Here is a 22,065-nt window from a genome sequence, read left to right on the forward strand (position 1 = left end):
CTCTCAATAGGAAACCCAGATGGCAGGATTTTTAAATTTTCTCAGGTGATCCAATGCGTAGAATCCTGTTCTAACTAGTCATATGTTATTTCCTCTCTAAGACTGACGGACTGGGGTATAAACTTTCTGGGTAGATAACAGCTGAGTACGAGTGAGGGAATTCTTTTGGCAGCAATGCAAAACACAAAATTAAGCAGGCACCCAGTCAGGAATATAAAGTCATATTTTAATTTTTTTAGTCTCTAAATTTACTGGGTTAAACTTCCTTTCCTCTTTTAGCTTTTTTCACTTTTTCTGTTCTATAAAATTATATAGACAAAGCACTGATGCTAATGAGATCAATATCGTTTATTATTGAGGTGGATGCCATACCTTTTCTTGGCAGTTGTCAGTGAACACCTATGCTTGTGCCTATCATGCTTTCTCCTACCATCTGTCTGCTTAGCTGGCTGTTGGTTCTTCCTTTTCACCTACCTAGACCAGTACTGCCTCTTATCAAGACTCATCTAAGGAGTCATCTGCATGGAAAAAAATTTGGGAAGGCTTTGTAAGAGAAACATTTATCTGGTTAGCATTTATCTATCACCACCTCAAAAGGGTAGTTTGTTTGGGGTTTTTTTTGCCACAAGATTAAAATTTTAGGTATGTAACAGGCTCTTGAAGTCTTGAAGGCGGTTTTAGCTGGGTAGGAACTGAATAGCAGAGGAAGATAAAGAGGGCAGTTCACAGAGAGGAGAAAACACAGAGATAGAAAACCGTATGTATATTTGGAAGCCCGTGATGTTACACTGGAGTCACTTAAATTTATGGCTGGGCGTTTCTTTTTGGTTCCAGGTAAGTATATTGGACAGTATTTCAGCTGTGTCTTTATGAATGAATTGGGAAAGGCAGTGTGATGCAATGACAGATAGGAGGATTTGAACTCAAATTCAAATATGATCTCTGACACTAACTAGTTCTATGTTCATAGGGGAAACTTTTTAAAACTCCCTTATCAGCAGTTTCTCATCTATAGAACGGGGACAATAAAATCTACCTTAAAAGTTGTTTTAAAGATTTGTGTTTTTGTATTGTAAGTACCTAGTATAGTAAGTGGATATAATGGGCGCTCAATAAATAATTGTGACAAGAGGAATAGTAATAGCAATTGTATTTGTAGCAGTTGTTATTAGAGAATATTGACAGAGAAATAGCTTATATACCAAACTGAAACTTTTGCTTTACTCAGTGCTTAGTTGTCTTTGAAAACTTGACATGAGTAATAGTCATAGGTATGGAATTAAAGCTTGCAATTATTTTAAATAAAATTTATTTAAGAAAGTTCTTTTAATTTTTAATTTTAAGATACTGAAATGATATGGGAAGGTATAAATCAGTGAGACCAATTTAATTAAATTCTTTCTGATTTTAAAAGCAATGAGCAAAAAAGACTATAATAAATATGGTAGGCAGAATTGGAGAAATGAACATAAAATGAACTAATTTGAAATCAAGAATGATTTCTTGCTTAATGCATAGAAAAATAAATCATTCTTTTGCAAAGTATTTAATAAAGAAATATTTCTCAACACAACTAGGCAAAAAGGTATATAAAAACTTCCTTCTACTGGTTGTGTTTCAGACAAATTACCAACCAATGTGAAAATTGATTTATAGATCAAAGAAAGGATTAAGTAGCTGTGTGATGTTGGGAATGTTTCTTAACCTCTCTGAGACTATATTTCCTCACCAGTAAAGTGGGAATAATAATGATTATGGAGGTTGCTGTTGTGTGCATGGAATTAATGAGTTAGTGGTGCATGCAAAGTGCTTACTTTAGTGCCTATTGCTTTGTTGTTGATGGCTATCATTTTTATCTATGCTGCTGGAATTAAAGAAATGTAAAAGTTGAATGTAAAGGCATATCAGAAAATAGTAATCTAACTTATTTTCAATATTTGATTTTACCACAAGATTAATTTTTAGGTATGCAACAGGCTCTTGAAGCCCTTGCTTATTTTCAGTGTGTCAAGTAGGAACTAACCAACTTATGAAAGCAGTAACAAAAGTTCAGAGCTTTAACCAAGCAAAAGACTAGTTATGTTGGACTAAATAATGCCTCTGTCAGTCCATTTTCTGATTTTTCTTTCTACAAAGTTTTGATCAGAAAATTGTTTTGAATAAAGAGGTTTTCCTGCACACACATGTTTATTACAGCACTATTCACAATAGCAAAAGCATGGAGCCAATTGTATTGCCCACTGAACCTGGACTAGGTAAAAAATGTGGTACATATACATGATGGAATATTATGCAGCCACAAAGAAGGACAAACATATGGACTTCGCAGCAACTTGGATGAATTTAGAGTTTATACTACTCAGTGATCTTTCACAGAAACCACATGTTCTCACTCATACATGGACCCTGAACATTTACATAATACTATAAAAAAGGGATTAGCAGTTGCAAGATACTACCAGAGGAGGGAAGGGGGATACAACATCAATAAGGGTACCTGATCTCAAACCAGGCTAAGTGGTGATCAAAGGGAGGTCCAAACTTCACCTGTATGATGACCAATTGTATACCTAATCCTGAATTGCACACCACATCTTTAAAATAAAATAAAATATAATAAAGAAGTTTTCTTTTCTTCCTGTGGAATGTCCTTTCTAATTAGTTATCAAATTAGACTTGTTATAATGGAACAACATTTAAGGAGTATGCAAGAAGTTAAGAGAAAGAAGCAAACAAGAGTCTGGTAGAATGGAGCCTGGCTGTCAAGGTACTCATTCTTAAGCAATAATCCCAGTGGACTTGGCAAAAGGCAATCCTTTTTATTAACAAATATTTCTCAAATACTTAGAGTTTTCACTCACTTATTATCAAATATTTCTTAAGTACGTAGGGTTGGCCAACTGCTATAACTAACAACCCCAGAATTTTATTGATTTTACACTACAAGATTTACTTCTCATACACAAAGTCCAATCAGATATTCCTAATTGGCAACTTTTGTCCAACTAATGACAATATTTTAGATACTTTCATTACTGATTCCACTATGTTCTAGGATCTCTACAGAATCATCTACTGACTTCTATAACGACAACAAGGAAAAAGAAAACTATCATGAAAAGTTAAGAACCTGATTCTTAACCACCTTATCTTAGAATAGACTCACATAACTTCTGTCCACAGTGCATTGGCAAAAATTATTTGCATAGTCCTGCCTATATGCAGGAAAAAGTTGGGAAAAGTAGCCAGGTAGTCACTTTTCTGAAACAATTCCGCACTGTGGAAGAGAAGTGATTACTCTATGTTGCTCAGCTAGCCATCCTTGCCATGAGCACCTAGGTAATGAAGATAGATCAATCTTAAGAACAGAATTTAAAAATTCTCTCTTTATGAGGGCTATAGACTGGTTCATTCTTACTCTAATAAAGGCTTCTAATGGCTCTGTATGCTGAATTGCCTTTTATCAATTTGACATTAGCCTTATCCCTGTCTACACTGCAGAACTACATTTCCCAGGATTCTTTTCCAGTAACATCCAAGTTTCGATTCTGACAGTGAAGCATTCACAAATATTTTTAAGAGAGGAAGCCATTTTTCTCAGCAGCAGCTGTTTGTAAGCAGATGATATCTTTGTTGGCAGCACTCCTTGGCTTTAACTGCTTCTCCTAGGAATCACCTGCTATAAGCAGGCAACTGAGATCATCAGCAGAAGTTTCCGGTGGCTCCAGCCATTCTCATGAGAATAACCCACTTCAGTGTTCCTTGTAACTAAGATTATTGATAGTGGCTTGCCTACAGTTCTGCACTTTAAAATTTGCTGAAAATTAATCTACCAGATCTTGTCTCCTACATCCCTTCTAATGCTCTGAACTAGCTTCTTCCTACCTAAACTACTAAAGTGATTTCTGTTTTCTAACAAAAACTGAACACACTCAAGATGAAAAAGTACAGCACATTTACTCAGTAATTCAAATAAACCTGGTATATGCCAAACTCTTTGCTAGATGCTAGGGAATACAGTGATAGACAAAAAACTTCTGTCTTTACTGTACTTATTTATAATCTATTCAGTGAGAAAATTTCATGAAGTATTACAAACCAATAAATTTATACTCTGACAAGAGCTCTGAAGCAAAATTGTATGACACTATGAGAGTACAACAGAAAGACTTTTTTAAAAAAATAAGATAAAGTAAGAATTAAAATGGGTATACTCCCACTATCATCAAATTAGAAAATAAAGACAATCAGTAATTCAATGCTATGTTACTAGTAAAAAAAAAATTGGTATAATCCTTGGAAATACATTGATAATTAAGTGTCATTAATGCCTGTTGGTTGTAATGATATGATGACATATCACAATGTAATATTACATGTGATGATGACCTGTCACATGTAATAGTACAAAATAGTTCACTTTAGCATATGGCTCAAAGTCACCAGTAGAATAAAAAAATTGGCTATAAATAAAGATTTTTACATACTTAAGTATTAGAATTTCAGAGTAAAATTCACTGGAGATGAGGGACCAAGTAAAGCATAGTAGATGACTGCTCTGAGTAATTCTGTTCAGGAAAACATGGCATTTATATCGTTCACATATATTGATTTCATTCATCAGTCAATAGTTAAAATTCTTATTCATTTTCTGTTGTATAAACTAATCTAGATTGTAGAAATGCAATCAATACTCATTAAAGGAATGTAAAGATAGTTCATATTCTATTAGTTACTTGAAAAAGAAAAAAAATCGCAGACAGGCAACCATCAGGCTCTATCCTAATGATAGCTAGAACATATAAAACGGTTCTAAAAATATGTTTTGCTCTTTTTTTCCATTTTTTTAAGGTTCAGGGGGTACATGTGTATGTTTGTTACATGGTCATATTTTATAATAGTGGGGATTGGGTCTCAGGTAGCACATTCCACAGATAGTAAACATTGTACCCAAAAGTAATTTTTGAACCCTAATTTTCCCTCCCCACCTCCTCCCTTTGTAGTATCCCCAGGTTCTATTATTTCCATCGTTTCGGCCATTTAGCTTTCACATACAAGTGAGAGTATGTGGTGTTTGGTTTTCTGTTTCTGAGTCAATTCATTTAGGACGATCACTATCCATGTCGCTGAAAAGGACATAATTCTGTTTTTCTGTATGACTAAGTAGTATTCCATGGTGTATATATACCACAACGTCTTATCTAGTCAATCGTGGTTGGGCACTTAGGTTGATTCCATAATTTTGCTATTGTGAATAGTGCTGTAATGAACATATGGGAATGGGCATCTTTTTTATAAATTGATTTATTTTTTCTTTATTCTGCATCTCTTCAGTCTTTAGAGCTAAGTCTCTTAACTTACCTGTTCTCAATCTCTGGATATAATCAAGGAGCTATTTTATAACTGCTAACCAGTAGTAGCTCAGAGCTCAGCATCGAGCCAGTCTAGCTGCTTGCCTTATAATGTCACTGTCCAGTACCAGAGACTAGCCTTATTCTTTATAGCTTCTGTTATATATTTTTTTCATTCAACAAATATTTATTGAACACTTTGTACACGTTGCTCTTTTTTTTGTTTTGTTTTGTTTTTTTGAGTTGGAGTCTCACTCGGTCGCCCATACTGGAGTGCAGTGGCCGCTCCCAGCCACCGCAGCCAGCGATCCTTCCGCCTCAGCCTTCCGAGTAGCCGGAATTACAGGCATGCGCTACCACGCCCGGCTGATTTTTTTATTTATTGTAGCAGTGAGGTCTCGCTGCCCAGGCGGGTCTGGAACCCGCGGGCTCAGGCAATCCACTCACCTCAGTCTCCCAAAGGCGCGGGATTACAGGCTGAGCCACCAAGCCCGGCTCACGTTGCTCTTAAGAGTTTAACTAAAGAGGCTATATATGATCCCTGTCCTAAAATAGTTTACTTGTGGGTTGGGGATGGGGAGAAAGGGGAAGTGGGAAGTACATGACAGGAACTAATCCCAAGGGAGGAACTAGTACAGGGGCAACTAATCCACACTCGTAGATCTGAGAGTTTCCCAGAAGAAATGCCTCCTTAGCAAGATCTAAAGAATGTCAAAAAAAAGTTGTCCTGGTGCAGAAAAGAAATGAAACAATCTGGCAGAAGGAACAGTCTTAAGAAACTCATGGGTAGGTGAGACCACAGCAGATGTCCTATTGAAGAAAAAAAGTTCAATGTGGTTGGATTATACAGTATAGTGTTGAGTGATACAAGAGACTAGGAAAGAGAATTAACAGGAGTAGATTTTATAGGACCTGGTAGAGCATATTATGAAGTTTGAACTTTAAAAGCAATTTGAAGTCATTGAAGGTTATATAAACTAGAACAGTAGAATCAAATTTGCATTTTAGAAATTTGCTCTGGGTGGCAAGTGGAAAATGAAAAGAAAGAGGAGAAGGAAGAGACGGAGAAGACAAAGGAGCCTTATAGAAGATTATTGCCGTAATTCAAGCAGGAAATTATTGTAGCTAAATATGTGGCAATGAGTCATTCTCTGCATTTACTGACTACTATTGCATTTCATTTAGAATTGCCATAGTATTCCAACTTACCTCTCAAGCTACCCTCTAGATGTTAAAGTCCGACTTCAAATTAGTCTCAGAAGTTGGATTTCTACAACATGATACTAAATATACTTGAAAGTAAATGATTACTCAGCTGTCCCTCTGCTGAGCACCTTAAACATGTGTTAGCTAACTATGCCATGCTATACTTGCTTACTGGAACATGTATTTCTTGCCTACTGTAGACCTTTTCTAGACAACTCTTATGTAATGATTTCCTATTTTCCAATGGTTGGAGCTCCCAATTTACTAACATTCTGGTGGGAGACTTTCTGCTTTCTAGTCTTTTTCTTGCTTCCCTCTTTTCTTAATGACTAAGCTCCAACAGAACAATAGAAATAGCATGGACTCTAAGATGCATGAATATATAGCTTAGAATTTTGAACTAGCCCAATATTATAGTTCTTAGGCAGAGGTCTGGCTTCATAGAAACGTACTCAGCCTATATTTAATAGCTACTTTAACCTGGATAGGCAACTTCATCTCTTTTTTTAAGACTGGAAAATACAGTTTATTTAAAAAGTAAGTTAGAGAGAAAGAGAGAGAGATGAGATTCTCCTCCCCAAGGTAGGGGAGGAGGCGAAAGCTAGGAAGCATGGCAGCCATAACTCAAAGAGCCACGTGGACACACCAGAGTTTAACAAAGCAGTGGCCAAATTCATCTTTTAAATTCTATTATGAGAGCAATTATTAGTTTACAGGTACATTTATTCATTCAGTAGTTATTAGAAATCAATCATATGGTAGAATTTTACTAACCCCTGAAAAATATTTTTTTAAAATGTTAAATGGTGTAGAATTATTTCTTCTAAGAAACTGACAGACCAGTTGAGAAGCGTAAGAATATGTGTACAGACAGAAAGCTCGTAATATATTTAATTTTCTCAAGTTGATAGATATTGATTTAATTTGACTGCTTACTTTGAGCCAGGTTCTGTGCCAAATGCATGGTATGTTCTATATCTTTGCATTATAATAATACTGCAAAGCTTGTGTTATTATTCCAATTATTAAAATGAGGAAATAAGAGGAAAATTAGCTGACTTGCATAAGTTCATATAAATGGCAAGTGCTAAAAGTGGATTCAAACCCAAGTCTGTTTGACCACAGAGGATTTGCTTTTTACTCCTCAGCTATGGGTACTTGCCTCCTAATACCCACTATTTACTCTATGCCCCTGTCCAAAATCCATTATGTTCACTTAAAATGTGTTCTGAAAAGGAGTGGGGTGGGATGAACAAAGACAAGGATGGCAGATTGCTTTCAACTTTCTCCTATTAATTTAATATGGCTAACTAAATACTATCTTGAGAGGAATTAATTGGAAGAACATATAAAAATATTCTGATGCTGCACTTGGGCTCAGTGGGAAAGAATTGGATACTCTACTTGGTTATTGTAAATGTTTAAATATGTTTAGAATAACACAGGTATGTGATTTTTCTTTTTCTAATTTTTATTTTAAAGATGTGGGGTACAATTCAGGGTTATGTAGACAAGTGGTCATTGTACAGGTAAATTTTGGGCCTCACCTTGGTCCCCACTTCACCTGAGTTGAGATCAGATACCCTTATTAATGATGTGTGTCCCCCCTGCCCCCCGTCCCGGCAGTTTCTCACTACTGCCAATCCCTTTCTTGTAGTATTATGATAATTGTTCAGGATCTGCTTATGAGTGAGAACATGTGGTACTCAGTTCTTTGTTTCTGTGATAGATCACTGAGTATGATAGATTCTAAATCCATCCAAATTGCACAATGTCCATAATTTTGTCCTTCTTTATGGCTGCATAATATTCCATCATGTATATGTACCACATTTTTTTCTATCCAGTTCAGTTTCAATGGGCAGCATGGTTGGTTCCATGTTTTTGCTACTGTAAATAATGCTGCAATAAACGTTCATGTGCAGGTATCTTTTTCATAGAGTGATTTGAGTTCCTCCAGGTAGATTCGTGGCAGGAGCATTTCTGGATCATATGGAAGGTTGATTTTTTTAATCTTTTAGAAATTGTCACACTATTTTCTACAGAGGTTGTACTAGTTTACACACCCACCAACAGTGTAGAAGTGTTCCCTTTCCCCTGTGTTCTCTACAGTATCTGTTGTTTTTTGAGTTGCCAATGATGGTATCTCAGTGTAGTTTTAATTTGCATTTCTTTGATGACTAGTGAGGCTGAGCATTTTTTCATGTACCTGTTGGCTGCTCACATGTCTTCTTTTGAGAAGAGTCTATTCATATCTTTTGTCCACTTTGTAATGGGGCTGTTTGTTTTCTTTTCAGCATATTTGAGTTCCTTGTAAATCCTAGATGTTAGGCCTTTGTCAGATATATAGTTGGCAAAAATTTTTTTCCCATTCTGTGGGCTTTCTCCCCACTCTCTCAATGGTTTCTTTGGCTTTGCAGAAGATTTTCAGTTTGCTGAGGTCCCACTTGTCTATCTTATCTCTTATGGCATGAGCACTTTGGATTTTGATCAGGAATTGGTTGCCAGTCCAATTTCCATTAGAGTGTCTTCTGCATTTTCTAAGGTTTTTATAGTTTGAGGTTTTACATTTAGATCTTTGATTTATTTAGAGTTGATTTTTGTGTATGGTGATAAGTGGAAGTCTTATTTTAATCTTCTGCATATGGTCAGTCAGTTTTCCCAGCACCATTTACTGAATAAGTTCTTCTCTCCCCAGTGGCTGTTAGTGGAGGTTTTGTAGAATATGAATTGGTTGAGAAATGAGGTTTTGCTTCTGGAATCTCTATCCTGTTCCATTGGTCTATATGCCTGTTCTTGTACCAATACCAGGTTGTTTTGATTATTGTAGCCTTTTAAAGTTTAAAGTCTGGATGTATGGTACCTCCGACTCTGTTTCTTTTACTAAGGATTGTTTTGGCTATTTGTGGTCATTTATGTTTCCACATGAATTTCTGTATTGTTGTTTTCAGGTCAGAGAAGAATGATGCTGGTAATTTAATGGTATTGCGTTAATCTGTAAATCACCTGTGATTTTACTTTTTAACTGTAAATGTTACAAAATCTAACAGATCAAGGAATTTAAATGAAATCTAACTTTCTAATTGAAATATACTCTATGTATAAAAAACACTTAATTTTGAAGATTAGCAAACACAAAAATAATGTAAGATATCTTAATAATTATATTGATTGCATATTGAATGTTTTCACATACTGGGTTAAGTCAAACATATTCAAATTAATTTCACCTGTTTATTTTTACCTTTTTAAATGCAGTTTCTAGAAAATTTTAGGTTGCATGGATTCTCACATTTTCTTTCTATTAGACATCAAACTAAACTCTATGGAAAATCACAGGGCAGAGGAGTTTAGGGTTGGAGTGAAGTCGGTGTTGATGTAATTCAACATTCATGTCTATGGCCATACCACCCTGAACATGCCTGATCTCATCTGATATAATTGAACATTCATGTGGTTGTTCTTCTAGGTCAATGTTCCTCGGTCTTTTCTTCATCATCACACTTGTGCTTTTTTATACATTTATTTTCCCTAATGACTCCCATCATGAAATTTGAACATCAAAGATGTACTGTGTATTTCTACTATCAAAGACATTTTTAATCCATCCAAATATTTAATAGTTTTCTCCTTTGGTGGTAATATTTTTCCCATTGGGTATTCATGTTTTAGGTGAACAGGTAAGGGTTAAATGACTAGAGGCATAATGAGATTAGAATATACCTTCAGACAGTGTGAGGCAAAGGCAAATAAGGGGTTATGAATTAAGAAGAAAAGAAGTAAGTTGAAGAATATGGAGGTAGAGGTACCATAATGAGAATTTGATCCAGATTATGAAGAACAATTATGAGTGCCCAAAATTATCCAACATATTTTGTCTGCACCTTTGGACTATACATTTTTCTAGACAGATATAGGGTTGGGGCAGCACATAACTTACATTAATGTCATTTGTTAAATGACCAAACATCATAAATGTAGGAAGTGTTTTGTATATCACTATTCCTCCCTTAACAATAGATGCCAACTCTCTATTAGAGATAAAATGAGAAAGTAGTAAGTGTGTATAGCATGTGATAACTTCATTTCCAGATTTACGATTCTAATAAAGTCAGCACTCAGTCCTCATAGACCCCTCCCTAATTTTTTCCTTCCTCATCTCTCCAATATTCACATACATGTATTGAATGGTAAAATGATGGTAATTGGCCAGAGAGAAAGATGTAAACCAAGTCACAGGGAAAAGGTCAATCAGTACCATTTTATATGAATGAGTGTTTTTGTATATAAGAATAATTTCCATAATAATTCATCTCATAAGGTGATTTAATATAATTTATGAGACAAAAATGCTACCCCTTAGATATTGTCAGGAATTAATTTTCTTAAAATGTATAGAGTAGAAGCTTGAGACCTATAACATGTGATGAAATAATGGTGTAATCATAAACAGAAAAGGGAAATGTGCATTGAGTCTTGGGGATAAAGAGAGGTGATGCTTAAGTATTTTCCAGGTTTTTGCTACTACTGTCCAAGAGAACAAGTACCTCAGACAGCTGACAAAATATTCAAATCTTGGCAGATCTATCCTGGTAGTGAAGATAAGTATCACAGCATCGTAACAAATAGCATCATTTAACTTATTTTATTCTGACTGAAGCAAATTTCTCATTTAAATGTAGCTTCATAAATAGGCCCTCCTCAGCTAACCAGCTGTTTCAAGTTTTTATACCAGTTGGTAGTGATATTTTTTCATTGAAAATTTATTAGCTGACATGCTAGATTTTAAATAAGTACATTGCATGCACTTAGAATATAGTATGTGATAATTTCAAACCTGTAACTTCCTCCCATTCTCCACCTGCTTCTTTATTTCCATCTACAGAAATAGCCTCACTACTCTCCTGTATCACCTAAACCAAAAGCTGGGAAATTAGCTGAGAATTCTTGCTCTCTTTGTTCCTTTCATTAAACCAATCATTATAGCCTGCAAACTCTTCCATGTAACATTTTTGCGTCACCGCTACTATCTTAGTTCCTTGCCAATTCTTCTCAACTTCTATAAAAGTCTCTCTACCATACAATTATGAACCAAATATTGCCTTAAACAAGGCTGTTTTAGCTATGAATGACATAGTTAAAATGGTTAAGAAAATTTATTGGCACAGTAACTACAGAGGGTAAGTGTTGTTATGGCCTCAGGTGCAAGTAGGTCTACAGACTCGAAGCTATTTTTAGGTGTTGTTTTTCCTTCTTTACCTCTTGTTTTGTAAGTGTATTAGCCCCATTTCATATAATTTATTTATGCAGTTGTAGGTGTGATAGACATGGGGATGCACTGGCCAAATCCCCCTTCCAGGAAGGACTTACTGCCCAGCTGCAGGGAATTCAGTCATCCAAGAACCTCCAGCTGTGAGCTCCTTTAAAGTCTGGCTCAGCTGCAGAAATTCCCCTCACTTGAGGTCACGCTTTTCCCAGGGTACCATGTATATGCTGACTGAGTAAAGTGTCCTGCATGGGTCACTTCGGGCCCATGCAGGACTCTTATGGACTCTTCTAATTTCAGAGTTCCTGGCCAGGTTGGTTGAGGCTTTGTCAGACCTATACCACAATTCAGTTTCCGCCTCTACTTAATCATGCATATTTTTCATTCATTTTACACGAGTTAATCCCTAATGAATATATGCACCCCAAACTTCACCTCAGTGTCTTCCTCCAGAGAACCCAGGGTGTATGGCCAGACTGACTGGGACTTCACAGAATCTCAGCTCTACAACCTCAGATCAATAATATCAGCCTTCCTCTTTTAGCTCTGACTATAACATGGATTCTGATTGGCCCTATCTGATTTACATGTAATTCCCTGAGCTAATTACTGGGGGCATGTAGTCAGGAACTGTATTTCATAGCCCACCAGGACTGCATGGTGTGAGGGAAGAAAAGTTATCCAAAGAAGGGAAAAGGTGATCCTCTAAATCAATTTGCCTGTTTGTTTAAACATCATCAACATTGCTTACGGTAGAATTTTGGTTAAAAAATATTCATTATAACATAAAACAGTCTAAAATACACATTCAGGACAACACCTTCATTTTTGTGGAGTGTATTAGGAATGCTTATTGCCTCAAATAGGGGACCCATTTTTGCATTAAAAATATCCAGAGAATTGCAGTTGTTGCCTTTGTCTCAGCTGCTCTAATGTGGTGCAATGAGCCAACATCTTGGTAGTTCTCCTAGCTTTTCATTCATGACTGTAACATTACTGCTAAAGCTCTAGCCATCAAGACCTCACTCAAGGTAGGACAAAGCAGGAAGATAGGGGACAAATCTTGGCCAAAACCACCCCCTACACAAACCCCACCAGATTTCCACTAATTGGTTAAAACTCAGAAATAAATGTCACAAACACCCCTAGATACAAGGGAGATGACTGGGGAAGTAAGCCTGTTGTAGGAGTCATCAAGGGTGAAGGGACTGTAATTTAAACTAAGTAAGAAACAAAGTGAAGACATAAGAGTATTAGGGATAATTAAAAGAATTAAAGAATCATAAGTTCCAGGAGGCAAATGATTGGAGTTAGGTTATCAGATGGGAGAAAATAGAATAGTAGGAGATAGTGGGCAGAGTGTGAAAAGCTGAACATTGAAATTGTTTGGAGTTAGTTGAAGTTATTAATAATAACAAGGGTTAGGATAATAACATGGGAGTCAAGGGCTAAGTGAAGGAGTGAATACAGGCAAGGAAAATGGATAGAACAGGGAACAGAACAGAACATACCTCTGTCTTAACAGCTTTTACAGATCTAACAAGTACCTGTCACAGAGTAGGCATTGGACAAATGAGTGATAAACTGACTGACTCCTCAGTCAATACTTATCTACCACTTTTATGTCTCTTTTGACATCCAGACCCTCTTGTCAAACAGCAGTCTCCTTTCTAGTGTTCTGTAGGATCTAACTTCAGCATGTTCAAGGTCAAATCACAAACTCAGTTTTGAGCACCTAATCCATCCCTGGTTAGGTAAGTGCATCATTATATCAGCCAGAAATCTAGGAGTTGTTTTTGACTCCTCCTCTTTCTTACTATCTATGTCTTATTAGTTACAAAGTTAAGTAATGTTAAAGCTAAATAATGTTAACTTAGAATTATCTTTATATAATGTTTTTTTCTTTACCTCCAATGCCTAGACTCAAACATACACAATTTCTTACCAGAACTTTCATAGTAAGCTTTGAAATAATTTTCATATATTAGCATTTTATTTTTCTTAAAAATTTAAAACTTTTTAAATTAAAATATTACCAAAAATTTAAAAAGTAATATGTTAACCCCAATTTGTAGATCTAGTTTTTTAAAAAGTATAAATAAAAGTATTACTTCTTCCTCTCACCAAAACACTATGAATAAACTGGAATTCGTCTTTCACTTATTTTGCACAATCATACATGAATTAATCATTTATGGTTTTTTTTTTACTACGGTTTGTTTTTTCAAAATTGCCTCAATCTGTATACTCTATACATTGATCTAACATTGATCTAAAGGTAGAATGTAACACACACTGATGTATCCTTGTTATTTGTGGGTTATGTGTAAATTATTTTCTTACTTTTGTGTATCTTCTTACCTGTGTTACCTGTGTTTTATCATTTATCATAATCATATATTTAATTATCTATTAGACTCTTTGCACTATGAGGATAGACACTTGTTCACTTGTGGGTTCCTTCTACCTAAGGAAAGGTCTAGTGTCCAACATTTTTGAAAGCATGCATGGATGATTAAAATAGCAATAGCAAATAATTTGTCACTAAAGGAGAGCTAAAATTGAGAATGTACTTTGAGCCAGTGCTAAGAGGACATACTATAGGATTACATGTATTATCTCTTTTACTACTCAGAACCTCTGAAGTAGGTAGTATTACTATCCCCATTTTACAGATGAGGAAATTAAAGCTTGCAGAAAAAATTAGATCATTTACCTAGGGGTCATGGCTACTAAGTGAAGGAACCAGGACTTTAATTATATCTAATGCCATGATCTTAGTGACTGTGAAACTAACAAATTAATTACATTTTTTAAGCTTCAGCATATTTCAAATTTTTTCCAAAATATGCCTTTCTGCCTCCCTGTACTTTATTAGAATTTTTAAAATTGGGCCTGAAGTGAAATCACAGAGAGCAACTCAGCATTTCTCATTCCTACAGCCTCTGTTCTCTGTTGTGAACTATAGAGAGCAACCATTACTGATAAGCTCTTCATAGTTATGAGGATTGTACATTTATCATAAAAGTTATCTTTTTTGAGACAGGTCTTTAATTAGATACCTTTTTTATCTAGTCAACAGAGTAAGAAAATAGTGTTAATATTTTTTGCTACAGTAAATCCTATTTCCAGTAACAAGTTTACTCCACATTAAATGTATTTTATTTTACTCTAAGATTGAAGAAACTGTGACGGGCTGCTCAAAAGATATTTTAAATATTGTGCAAATAGCCAGGTGTAGTGGCTTACATCTGTAATCCCAGCACTTTCGGAAGCCAAGGCAGGAGGATTGCTTGAGTCCAGGAGTTTGAGACCAGCCTGGGCAACATAGCAAGACCTCATCTTTAAAAATAAAACATAAAAAATTAGACAGGTATGGTGGTGTGTACCTATAGCTCCAACTACTTAGGAGGCTGAAGTGGAAGGATCACCTGACCCTAAAATATTGAAACTGTGGTGAACCATGATCGTGCCACAGCACTCTAATCCATAGGAGTATCTGGAGACATTTTTGATGGTCACACCGGGATAGCGCTACTGGCATCAAATGGGTAAAAAATCAGGCATGTTCCTAAACATTCTATGATATAAACCAGACACTCCCCACCCCAGTAAAAAATTATCTAGTCTAAAAAGTTAATATTACCAAGGTTGAGAAACCCTTATCTAGTGGAAGTACATACACATAAACAAATGACTTTAATGTAATGTGAAACTATTCATTGACTACTTCATCTCCAGTGTTCTTGCCATTTGCCCTCCCTTTGCCACTCACTTCCACAACTAGGGCCCCCTATCTATCTCCTTTTCACTTGCCTTCCCCCTCATGACCTCAGGTTGCCTCTGATGACATTAAGTTCCACAGTCAGCTTCTATAATCATTCACTCCCAGATCCCATATATTCTCATATCTAGCTCCCTTTGTAGGTCTTATTAGAATAATCATGATACTAATTATATCCTAGACTATGCCTACTCCAGACCCACAACTGTGTAGCTGACCTTGACTGGTTTTACTTTCGATTCATAATCACTAACCATCTAGGACCCTGAATGCTGCCCTGACATCACATTTTCATAATCCCTTCATTCTCTGACTTTATAATTTTATATCAACTTCTCTCTCCTCAAATCTCCTATACCTCCTATCCCTTCTTCACACTCAAGTTGCTCACCCAGTTTCCAGTTTCCTTGAGAAAATAAAAACAATCAAGAGAACATCTATAAGCTCTCAATGCCACAGCAGCTTACTTACATGCTGCTGGCCCTGTAGACTCTTCTGTTTCAGTGGATTAACTCCATTTGTCAACCAATTCTAACTTTCTTGCAGTTGCTCAAGAACATCATTTTAGAAATGCCATTTCTTCTTTTCATTATTTTTCTTTTAAATCTTTCCCACTAAAGTATGAGCTCTGACAATTAAGTTTACAAACTAGCCACTGTGCTTTACACTGGCAGCACTATACAAGCAATTCAGTAAGATTTCATAACTGGGAGCAGCCCTGCTTAGCTTCCTTAGTCCAGAATACTATGCAGCCATAAAAAAGAACAAAAATATGAATTTCGCAGCAACCTGGATATAACTAGAGTCTATAATACTGAGTGATCTCTCACAGAAACAAAGATCTGAGTATCACATTTTCTCACTCATATAGTTGCGGGGGTCCAGCCCCTGCAGATATTGGGGGTCCCTGGTAGGAAAGATGGTGTCGGCGATTAAACTGGAGGGATAGATATTAAAAGAAAGAAAGAAAAGGGGGAGAAAGAAAGAGACTGGACTCTGTCTAGTGCAGAAGCCCTTTATTGAGAAATACAGAGGGTTTTTATCCCCTAATTTTGCACAGTCAGACTCACATGTCTTCTACGTGAACACAAAGTCAGGTGCATGGTGGCGTCCCCTGCCCACCAGATGTTTCTTCAAGCATGAGGAAGAACAAACCCAAAATTGTCTTTGTGTTCCTTATGCTTGGCTAATGTCCCTCAGAAGTATTAATACAATTTCTAAAAATATTATACCGTTCTATCAATAGTAATCTATATTTTATTTTATTCTACACACTTTACCTATGACTAACTTTCCTAATGATAAACAATCTATTCCTAAACTTAATCCTAACACACACAATGGAACTTAAACAAAATGACTAAAACCAGTTTTTGCATAATGTGGCTCAGTCCAAAGGTCATACTGGGCTCTCAGCACTAGGGCTCTTTGATGTGGTCCTGGCTTGAACCAGGACCTGTATAGAAGCCAAAACTGCAGTCAAAGGGAAATGGGAACAATGAGTTTCTCAAGTTAGCTTGTGTTCATCCTGGTCTTGGAGGTTTTATGCTTGAGCTAGCAGAAGGCTGTAGTGCCAAGAAAAGGGAGAGGTAATGGGGTCAACAGCTCCTGAACACATCCTAGTAGTCTCAGGGTCAAAGGCCCTCCCTGATCCCTAACGCTCAGTGGGCCTCCATGGCCAGCTCCCAACATATAGTGAACCTTGAACATCTATCATAATACTATCAGAAAAGGATTGACAGTGGCAGGAAACTATGGGGGGGGGTAGGGAGGGGAAGAGAGGTGGGATTAACAGTAGTCAATATCTGTCTGGAGATGGGGAGACACCCCTTATCAACAAGGGTGCCTGAATGATACATATTTGTATACTTAACCCTTAACTGTACCCCACAATTTTAAAACAAAAAATAAGTTTATAAAAAAAAAAAAAGATTTCATAACCTTGGTATTTCAGTGTCTCATAGCTGTGTTCATGTCAATGTGTGGCAGTGTCTTGCTGAGTGGTGTTCATTATTGTTGCTGCATGTTTTTGTGTGCCATCACAAGAATGTTGGAACTTTAATTAAAGCAATGAACAAACATCATTAAATTTCTTATTTGACAAGAGTGGAAGTGAAATCAGGGACATGTTAGTCCAAGTTTATGGGGTTAATGCCATGAAGAAAATGGCAATGTACAAATTAATTAAGTATTTTTCTGAGGGGAGAGAAGTGTCCCTGATGACTCAGAATGGCCAGTAACAGCAGAACTCCTGAAAACATTGCAAAAATTTGTTGAATTGTGTGTCAAAATCATCAGCTGACCATCAGATGCAGTGTAGAAACGTTCCTTTTTCTTCACATTTTCACCAGCATCTGTTGTTGTTTGTTTTATTAATTATGGTCATTCATAAAGGGGTCAGGTGGTATCTCAGTGTGGTTTTGATTTGCATTTCTCTGATGATAAATGAGGCTGAGCACTTTTTCATGTGTCTGTTGGCTGCCCATGTATCTTCTTTTGAGAAGTGTCTATTCATGTCTTTTGCCCAATTTTTTTTTTTTTTTTTGAGTTGGAGTCTCACTCTGTCGCCCAGACTGGAGTGCAGCGGTTGCTTCCGACTACCGCAGCCTCGACCTGCTGGGCTCCGGCGATCCTTCTGCCTCAGCCTTCCAAGTAGCCGGAATTACAGGCATGCGCTACCACGCCCGGCTGATTTTTTGATTTATTGTAGAGATGAGGTCTCGCTGCCCAGGCAGGTCTCAAACCCGCGGGCTCAGGCAATCCACTCACCTCAGCCTCCCAAAGGCGTGGGATTAAAAGCTGAGCCACGAGCCCGGCTATTTTGCCCAATGTTAAAGGGGCTGTTTGTTTGTTTTTTTCCCCTTTGGTGTGTTTGAGTTCCTTGTAGATCCTAGATGTTAGACCTTCGTCAGATATACAGTTGGCAAATATTTTTTCCCATTCTGTGGGCTGTCTCCTTTCTCTCTTCATGGTTTCTTTTGCTTTGCAGAAGCTCATTAATTTGATGACGTCCCCTTGTCTATCTTATTTCTTAAGGTATTGGCCTTTAGGGTTCTAAATAGGAATTGGTTCCCAGTTCCAATTTTCATAAGGATGTCTCTTGTGTTTTCTAAGATTCTTATAGTTTGAGGTTTTACATTTAGGTCTTTGATCCATTTAGAGTTAATTTTTGGTTGTGGTGATAGGTAGGGTTCCTGTTTCAATCTTCTGCATGTGGCCAGCCAGTTTTTGCAGCACCATTTAAGGAATAGGTCCTCCTCTTCCCAGTGGTTGTTGTTGGAGGCTTTGTCAAAGATGAGTTGGTTGAGGAATTGAGATTTTGCTTCCGAAATCTCTATCCCATTCTATTGGTCTATGTACCAAAACCAGGCTGTATTGATCACTGTAGTCTTATAGTAAAGTTTGAAGTCTGGTAGTGTGATAACTCCTGCTTTGTTTCTCTTCTTAAGGATTGTTTTGGCTATTCATGGCCATTTATATTTCCATATGAATTTCGGTATTGTCATTTCCAGATCTGAGAAAAATGATGTTGGTAACTTAATGGGTATTGCACTGAATCTGTAATTGCCTTTGGTAGGATGGACATCTTAACAATGTTGATTCTTCCTATCCATGAATATGGAATATCTTTCCATTTGTTTGTGTCTTCTTGGATTTCTTTGAGCAGTGTTTTGTAATTCTCATTGTAAAGGTCTTTCACTTCTCTAGTTAGGAAGATGTCAAGTTATTTCATTTTTTTGTGGCTATTGTGAATGGGATTGTGATTTTTATTTGGGTCTCTGCCTGCTTGTTGTTGGTATATAAGAATGCAGCTGTCTTTTGCACATTTATTTTGTACCATGAGACTTTGCCAAAGTCCTTTATCAGCACAAGCAGTTTTTTGACAGATTCTCTTGGATTTTCAAGGTATAGGATCATATCATCAGCAAAGAGGGATAACGTGACTTCTTTCTTTTCCTATTTGGATACCCTGATTTCCTTCTCTTGTTTAATTGCCTGTGCTAGGACTTCCAACACAATATTGAACAAGACGGGTGAGAGTGGGCAGCCTTGTCTTGTTCCAGTTTTCAGGGGGAATGTTTCTGTCCATTTAGCAATGTTAGCTGTGGGTTTATCATAAATGGGACTTACTATTTTGAGGTATGTTCCTTCTATACCTAGGTGTTTGAGGGTTTTTATCAAGAAGTGATGGTGGATGTTACCAAAAGCTTTTTCTGCATCTAATGAGATAATCATGTGGTTCTTGTTTTTATATTTGTTGATGTATTTAATTACATTTATGGTATTACAAATATTGAACCAGCGTGTATCCTGGGGATAAAGCCTATTTGGTCATGGTGGATGATTTTTGAGATGTGTTTTTTGGTTCCAATTTGCTAGAATCTTGTTGAGGATTTTTGCATCTGTGTTCATAAGGGATATTGTCCTGTAGTTCTCTTTCTTTGTTGCATCTTTACCCGGTTTGGGTATCAATGTGATGCTAGCTTCGTAAAATGATTTGGGGAGAATTCCATCTTTCTCAATTGTCTAGAATACTTTCAAAGGATTGATATCAGCTCCTCCTTGTACATTTTGTAGAATTCTGCTGGAAAGTCATCTGATCCAGGGCTTTTTTTTTTTTTTTTTTTTTTTTTTTTTTTTTGGTATGTAATTTTCGTATGACAGAGTCAATTTCCTGGGTTGTTATTTGTCTATTTAGTGTCTCAATGTCTTCTTGTTTCAACTTGGGTAAGTTTTGTGATGTCGGAAAGTCCTCCATTTCATCTAGATTATCAAGTTTGTTTCCATATAGGTGTACATAGTAATCTCTGATAATCTTTTGTATTTCTTCGGGGTCAGTTGTGATTGCATCTTTTGTATTTCTGATTGTGTTTATTTGGGCTTTTTCTCTCTTTTAATTTTAATCTTGTTAATTCTTTCAAAGAACCAGCTTTTTGTTTTATTGATGTTTTCTATGATATTTTTGTCTTCTATGCCCTGTATTTGGGTGCTTATTTTTGTGATTTGGATTCTTCTGCTAAAGTTGAGGTTTTGGTGATCTATTTCCATCTTCCTTAGATGATTTGTTAGGCTCTCCACATGTGATCTTTCCATTTTCTTGATGTGTTCTTGTAGAGATATAAATTCCCCTCTTAGAACTGTTTCCATGGCATCCCAGAGGTTTTAGTAAGATGTTTCTTCATTTTCATTTGTTTCCAGGAATCTTTTAATTTCTTCTTTGATTTCTGTGTTGATCCAGTCATTGTTCACCATGCTTTTTAGTGTCCATGTCTTTGTGGGCTTAGGGGAAATTTTGTTGGTGTTGATATTTACTTTTATTCCACTGTGGTCTGAGAAGGTGTATGGCAAGATTTCAGCCTTATGAAATTTGTTTATGTTTGATTTATGGCTAATGATGTGGTTGATCTTGCAGTGTGTTCATGTGGTGATGAGTAGAATGTATATTCTGTGGTTGTTGAGTGGAGTGTTCTGTAGCTATCAATTAAGTCCATTTGTTCAGGAATCTCATTGAGGTTCTGGGACTCTTTGCTAATTTTTTGTCTTGATGATCTGTCTAGGGTTGTGAGTGGGGTATTAAATTCTCCAACTATGACAGTGTTAGACTCAATCCCTTTTTTAAGTTTACCTAGAAGCCGCTTTACAAGCATTGGTGCTCCTATGTTAGGTGTATATATGTTTAGGATGGATATTTCTTGTTGATGGGTTGAAACTTTTATCATTATATAGTGACCTTCTTCCCTTTTTTTTTGTTAGCTTAAAGGGTATTTTCTTTTGTGTTCCATTCACCTGAAATTTTGTTTTACATCCTCTTACTTTGAGTCTGTGAGTGTCCTTTCTGGTGAGATGAGTTCCTTGGAGACAATATATTGTTGCCTCATGATATTTTATCCATTTTGCCATTCTATGTCTTTTCAGTGGTGCATTTAGTCCATTCACATTCAGGCTAATTATTGAAATGGGAGGGTTTAGCTTTGTCATGATGTTCATATAGAGGAGTTGTTGTACCTGTTTGTTGTCTTTCTTTTGTTTTTTTGTGTTGGTTCATGTATGTTTACAATATTTTTCCTGTACTCTTGTGAAGAGCATCTTGGTTCTTTTTCCCTTTTTTCTGTGTTTAATACTTGCTTAAGAGTTTCTTGTAGGGGTGGTCTGGAGGCAGCATAATTTCTTAGGGATTGGATGTCTAGGAAAGATTTTAATTCTCCCTCACTAATGAAGCTTAGCTTGGTTGGGATGCTTCAGTCAGGGAAGGGGCCCAAAGGTCTGAGGGTCAGAAGCCAGGGGCCTCCACAGGTAGTGGTGGCTTTGGGCCAGGCAGGGCCCTTCAGTCAGGCATGGAGCCCGGAGCTCTGAGGGGCAGGCACCAAGGACCTCCATGGGGGCTAAAGGTTTGAGGTGGGGCTGGACGCTTCAACCAAGGAGGGGGTCTGGAGCTCTGTGGGGCAGGAACCGAGGTC

This window comes from Carlito syrichta, unplaced genomic scaffold (assembly GCF_000164805.1).
Source record: "Carlito syrichta isolate Samal-C Ts95f unplaced genomic scaffold, Tarsius_syrichta-2.0.1 Scaffold308240, whole genome shotgun sequence".
NCBI lineage: Eukaryota > Metazoa > Chordata > Mammalia > Primates > Tarsiidae > Carlito > Carlito syrichta.